Genomic DNA, 7,018 nt, shown 5'->3' with positions numbered 1-7,018 from the left:
AGTAATAATAATAGGATGATCGTATTGAGTACTTCCTGTGCGCCAGATTCAGCACTATGAGCGCTGATGAGTTATCTTATTTGATTGTCATAATGACAAGGCAAGAACTATTATCTCTACTTAGTAGATGAGGAAAATGAGATGAGAGAGGTTAGCTGAGTTTTCTGGTGTCCCAGCCAGGAAGTGGCAGTCAGGAGTCAAGGCCAAGTCTCCGCAGCTCTGCAGCCAGGACATCCTTGGCCTTCCTGTCCCCCCCCCTCGCCCCCCGCCTCCTGCCGCTTAGCAGTCCCACAACCAACCTCGTCATCATGACACCTGTCACTTTCCAGATTTAGAATTCCAGAACTCAGCCTTCTAGCTCTGTCAGGAAGTAAAGGTGATTTTTCTACTCTCTCATTTAAGAAAATCGCCTTATTATGAATTAAAATACAAATGCAGGGGAGGACAGCCAAGCAATAGAACTCCATCAGCCCCCTCAGTGCTGTCTCCTGATCCAACCATAGACTCTCCCCGCCCTGAAAGTAATCGCCCTGCTGACTCCTGTTGTCATAATTTTCTGGTGTTTCCTTTCAGCTTTATCGTTTGACCACAATTCTCTCGACATGCTAGTGTAGTCTTTTCCATTTTAAAAAGTCGACATGTCTTCTGAGTCCCTGTTCCTCTCCAGGTTCACTTTTCGTCAGTTTCTTTTCCTTACACTTTATTTTGAGAGGAACTCGGGGCACATGGCCTGTGAAGTTCCTCGCAGTCTGGAATGTGCTGTCTGCACACTTGCAATGCAGTTCAACTGTTCTCTGTCCACTTTTTTGCCTGCAAATTTCTTGCTGGACCCAGAAGTTTGACCTGATTAGGTTTGATCTGAGTAGATCTTTTCGGCAAGTTCGTGGGTGGGAAGCACATAACATCTGTCTCTCTTTTATTGACCTTAGTAATCATTGATGCTCGTTGTCTAGATTCATCAATTCATCAGGTGTTGCAAAATGGTGATTTCCCATCATTTATTTTTTATGTATTTGTTGGAATACTTTAAAAAGGAGGTGCTTCCCCTTGGCAACGATTTGATTATCTAGTGTTGTAGTTGATATAGGGGGGAAAAACCCAACAAATGTTGACTGTTTCATTTATTCGCTAGTTTTCAAGATAATGCATTAATTCCCTGAACTACTGAAGGGACCATTGAAGGTGACCAATTAATTTTTTTGTTTTAAAAATTGAATCTCTCTAAAAACAGATACTGTATATTAACGCATGTATGTGGAATCTAGAAAAATGGTACAGATGAACCGGTTTGCAGGGAGAAATAGAGACACAGACGTGGAGAACAAATGTATGGACACCAAGGGGGGAAAGCGGCAGGGGGGTGGTGGTGGTGGGATGCACTGGGAGATTGGGATTGACATATATACACTAATATGTATAAAATAGATAACTAATAAGAACCTGCTGTATAAAAAATATATGAAATAAAATTCAAAAAAAAAAATTGAATCTCTCCAAATTAGGAGTTTGGGATTAACATATACACGCTATTATATATAAAATAGATAAACAGCAAGGACCTACTGTATAGCACAAGGAACTATACTCAATATGTTGCAACAACCTATAATGGAAAAAAATCTGAAAAAGAATATACGTATAGGAGTCCGGAGACCCCGGCCTTGGGCGCCTTCACGCTGTCTCGGAGTGCATAATGCTGTGAGCAGGCAGGCGCCGCGCCGGCTGACCCGGCTGGAGCTGCGCGTGGCGGGCAGGGACTGCATGCGCCCTCGGGGACTGTTGGTGCCGGGCGCCCGGCCCCGGGGTCAGCGGCTGGGATCCTTGGCGCCGCTGGTTTCTCCGTACTATGGAAGGGACTGGCAGATGTAACCGGCTCTCCAGAAACCCCTGCTTGGCTGTAAGTCCAGGAAGTCCTTTTAGACCTCCATCTCGTTTCAGAGCCACTTCAGAAGCTACTTGAGAAAAATGATGTGACCGCTCCTATCAAAAAGGATATCGGGAAACCTGTAACATCTGTGAAGAAAGTGGCCCTTTTTCCCTTTTGCAAAATCGACATCTTCAAACTCCAAAATGCCAGCCAAGACCCCAATGTACCTGAAAGCTGCCAATAACAAGAAAGGAAAGAAATGTAAACTGAGGGACATCTTGTCTCCGGATACGATCAGCCCTTCCCTTGGAGACTTCCGCCACACCATTCGCATCGGCAAAGAGGGCCAGCACGACGTCTTTGGAGACATTTCCTTTCTTCAAGGAAATGAGCTTCTACCGTCTTTGGAGACATTTCCTTTCTTCAGGGAAATGAGCTTCTACTGTCTTTGGAGACATTTCCTTTCTTCGAGGAAATGAGCTTCTACCTGGAAACCAGGAGAAAGCATGCACGGGCCAGTTCCCTGGGCATAACGAGTTCTTCCGGGCCAACAGTACCTCCGACTCCATGTTCACAGAAATGCCCTCCCCGGTGCTCAAAAACGCCATCTCCCTCCCAACCATCAGAGGGCCCCAAGCACTCATGTTGCCCTTGTTGTCACCGGCGACATTCAGTTCCAAACAGGAGTCCTCAGGGCCGGGAAGGCTGCCCCGGCTTAGCTGTGAGCAGGTCATGGAGGAGAAGGCTCCGGAGAAAAGCAGTCCGTTGGAGAACGGGACGGTCCACCAGGGGGACATCTCGTGGGGGTCCAGCGGGTCCGCATCGCAGTCCAGCCAGGGCAGGGGCAGCCTCTCCGAACAGTACCCGACTGGGCGGCGGAGGACCTGTTTGACCATTCCGCCCCGTGCGAGCTCGTCAAGGAAAAGACTAAATCAGAGGAGTCCCTCTCTGATCTCACGGGTTCCCTCCTCTCCTTGCAGCTCGATCTTGGGCCCTCATTTCTGGATGAGGTGCTGAATGTCATGGATAAAAGTAAGTAACAGGACACCGCCGGCTCTTTTCCTTTGGGATAAAAGGTATCAAAAACCAGAACAAAACAAAACTAACCACAGTCAAAGAGAAGAGCTTCGCTGGCTATACTTGCTGTCACGTGATGGGTTTTCTAAAATGACGTTCCTACAGAATACGTTTTTACCTGATATGCCCTGTTTGCAAAAACAGTGAAAGAAACAAAAACACCTATGCTGGCAAAGAGAGGAAGTGAGTCAGAACCCATTTTCGGCGGGCATTGCTGACGTACAGCTCACATTTTTTGTTTTCAGGCCTTCAGACATGTAAGAAATCTGGCTTGGCCAGGACTGGCACTACTTATGAAGGGCTGTGCCAGTCACATGAAGGACCTTTACAGTACTCTGGCATTTTCTGAGCACGAGGAAGTCAAAATTTATTTAACACCCACGCCTTTTTTCTAGGCTGTTTTCTATATTATATTGTTTGGGCTCACCGTAGCAAATTCTTCCGTGTTAGAACTTTTCTCTGTTTTCACATTTGAACAACTTTATGGGTTTCGGGGATTTGCTTGTAGCTCTTAGATATCCCTATATATTATATCTATATTGCAAAATTTTGACTGTCAGCTACATGTTGGTAAGACACAAGCAAAGTATTACTGTAACTAAGTTATTTTTAAAGTTAAAATATATTTTTATGTGCCTTTGGCTTTTTATTGCAGAGTCTGCATTTTATAGGTACTACATCAAATATGGTCATTTGACTTTCCATTGGGGTTCCATTGTAAGCTGTGTATGTTTGGAAAAATGTATTCATACTTAGCTTTATTTTTTTTTTCTTCATCTGTTATCATACTTTGCACAGCGGCCAACAATGGATTGATTGTAAAGTGTAAAGGCACAGGTTACTCACAATGCTTCTGCAGAGACTGTGGGCTACACCACATAATGTTATTTGGAAATACGGGTGTTTTAGTACAGTACATGCTTGTATTACGTGGTACTTCATACAACACCATAAAGAGTAAATGTTAAAATAGAAAAAAAGAATATACGTATATATGTGTGTGTGCATGTGTGTGTTTATATAAATATATATAATTGAATCACTTCTGTAACCTGAAACTAAACAACATTGTAAATTAACTAGACTTCAGTTTTTTTTAAAATGGTTAAATTAAAAAAATCTCATTATGGGGGAAAATGCCCAATTCCAGAAACAGACTTTTAATTACGTTGTACTTATTTTGGTAAAGATGCATGTCTTCATTGTGAATCTGGGATTTGTATACTATGAGAGTGATGATACAATTTTATTTAAGCATAGCAATATAATAAAGAAATGTTGAGAAGTCGTTTTTTAGAAAACTGAATCTCTCATGTTAAAAATGAGGTAACTGAGAGCCAGAGAGGTTAAGTAACTGACTTAACATCACACAGCACATTGATGGCAGAGCTGGGTAGTGCTCTGCTGCCTCCCAGTTCATTCTAATCTTCCCCTTTCACGAGCAGAACTCAAGACCTGGAGCCGTAGACTCCAAAGCTGTCTGAGGATATCTGAAAGGGCCAATAAATATTCGAACTATTGTCCAGCACCCTTCCTGGCTCATTGCCTTCACTACTGGGTGGCCCGAAGCCAGGTTGAGACTCACTGGAAAGGGAGGCGGGTAGCCTGCAGCTTGTGCGCTGCTTCTGAGAGGGGGTGAGTTGCCAGCCCTGGAAATTCCACCTGTGTCAGGGAGTCATGGGAATGTGCCCAGGTTGCTATGGGAAGGCTTTCTGCCCTGGCTGCTGCAAAGCAGCCCCCTGCCAAATCCCGTCTTGCTGACTCTCAGCGGGAAAGTGGGAAGTCAGAGGAGAAAGTTCCAACCTGTCAGTTAGAAGGGAAATAGCTGAGAAGCCATCTCCCCACCATGTGAACGATCTTAGCATCTTAGTGTGTGTGTGAGAGAGAGAGAGAGAGGGAGAATGTTTGGTAGAGGACGTCAGGGGAAGAGATGAGGGGAAACGATCAAATGGGCTTAGGAGAAGGAGGCTCTGTGTAACCGTGTGCGCAGGTGGGGGCAGGCTGCCTGGCTCCTGGAGATTGTTTAGCAGTCCGTCTGTTCACACCTACTTACGTAGTTGATGACCTCAGACCCACCTACTTGTCCTGCGCTTCCCCTTCCGGGCTCCTCTTATTCCTGCTCCCCTCTCCGCCCCCTCCCCCCAGGCTCCTAGGCTAGGGGAGAGTGACGGCAGCAGAGATAAGGACATGCTCTTTTATGTAAGGACGCAAATCCCTGCTAACTTGTGGGTTAGGGAGCTAGTCAAGGACAAGGACAAAGCTGCTACCAATGGCCCTGGTCTGTGTCCTGAAACACAGTAGTGTGGTTACTCACCCTGGCTGGAGAGCAGGGTTGCTTGGACTGCATTCTTGGAAGTGAAATGAAACTTGACGGTGGGAGATACTACTGCCTCTACTGAGTCATAAAACTGGGATCTTTGGGCCAAGGAGTCCCAAGAAGCTGATCACTCTAGTTCTTTTCTCCTTGGAAGAAGATTCTGGAGGACTTCAGCCTGAGAGGTTATAATGTTTTAAAATTTTAAGTTGTGAAATTAATTTAGTGAGTTGTGATCAGAATATTATTAAAAAAATGAAATAGAGTAGACAGTCGACCAGGGTACGTTATTACAGGGAGAAGGTGAGTATTGTTTCAGGAAACTATTTTTAGTGTTGTGTGTGTGTAATTGTGTGGGTGTGTACTGGGTCACAATGTATTTCTTACTGTAAGTCACAGCCAAAAACTTTGAACATCATTGCTCTTTTAGAAAGTGTCAGGAATGAAGACTTGGAGTCACTGTAGGGTCTGCCATGTAATTGCTGTGTGACCTATGGTGAGTTGTTTAACCTCTCTGACCTTCATTTTCCTCATCTGTGAAGTGAATGAATGAAACCAAATGAGGAAATTAAACTGATGATATTTCTAAGGTTCCTTCCAGTGTCAGATTCTATCATTTTTAAGGTAAATGAGAATTCAACCTGTTTTTAAAGGTTCTCAAGGAAGGAGATGACATCCTCTCCAACAAGCAATAATTTCCATTAAAAAACAGCTCTTTCTCTTTAGGCTTCATTCATTCATTCATTCACCAAATATGTATTGATGAGTCAGACAGTGCTCTAGGTCCTGGCGAGGCAACAAGTGGGATAAAACACAAAACTCCCTGCACATGTGATGCTGCCTTAGAAACCTCTGTAGCAGTTTATGTTTTGTTTTGTTTTGTTTTTCACTTACCATACATTTAAAATAAAACAAAATAAAACTGAAAACTTCTGTAGACTTGAGAGGATAGTTATCATTTTTCCAAAAGTTGGTTTGGACCCTCAGTTTCTCCTTCGATGAAGTGGGAATGCAATCACGGAATGCTAACAGTTCAAAGTCTGAAGGGTTCCAGAATGTCTTTTTTGCTCAGAAGGGTGGCCTGACCTGATAATCTTAAATAGATAGACATCTGAATGTTCCAGACAGGAAATTATTATTTTCCTTGAATATTTTCCTTTTTTTCTAGGAGCTCTTGAAACCACAGACCATTCACTGAAAGGCAATTCACTTTAAAATGTTCAATTTCAGCTTGACATATTCATCTTCTCTCAGTATAGAGATGAAAAGCCTCCTTCGAGGACTTTGGGATTGGGGTGGCATCTTTCTGGCCTTTAAGCCGAGAACTCTGCTGTTTGGAGAAGGGGTTGGGTAAATGAAACCTGCAGACCCCTGGCTACCAGGATGCTTAAATTCAGTGCTAGGAGTGCTAGAGGACTTTGGAATCTGAAATCATCCTGACCACCAGGGGGCAGTAAGAACTTGTTTTTCCCCACCACCAATGATCGCCATTCCCGTCTACTTTAGCCTGCAGTTATAGGCTGGTAAAATGACCTTTTCAAAATATGCCCGGCCACCTCAGAGCCCCTGAACGCCAGGGCTATAAGCAGTCAGTTGGCTGATTCTCCTCTCTCTCAATCTCCCAAAAGTAAACGTGCAGGTCCATTCACTGATTCAAAAGCTATCTATTGAATCCTTTTATGTATCAAGTACTGAGCTAGACTGTGTGAATCCAACCTTCATCAAGGCAAAGCCTCTGCTCTCCAGGACCTCACAGGCTA

General features: G+C 44.1%; 1 pseudogene; it reads left to right on the top strand.

Annotated features, from left to right (window-relative positions):
• Nucleotides 1-2,070: 2,070 nt before the first annotated feature.
• LOC132428928 (cdc42 effector protein 3-like) lies at nt 2,071-2,907 on the top strand (annotated as a pseudogene).
• The last annotated feature ends 4,111 nt before the right edge of the window (nt 2,908-7,018 follow it).

The sequence above is a fragment of the Delphinus delphis genome, chromosome 8 (genome assembly GCF_949987515.2).
Source record: "Delphinus delphis chromosome 8, mDelDel1.2, whole genome shotgun sequence".
Classification (NCBI taxonomy): Eukaryota; Metazoa; Chordata; class Mammalia; order Artiodactyla; family Delphinidae; genus Delphinus; species Delphinus delphis.
This window is presented reverse-complemented; position numbering and strand designations above follow the sequence as displayed.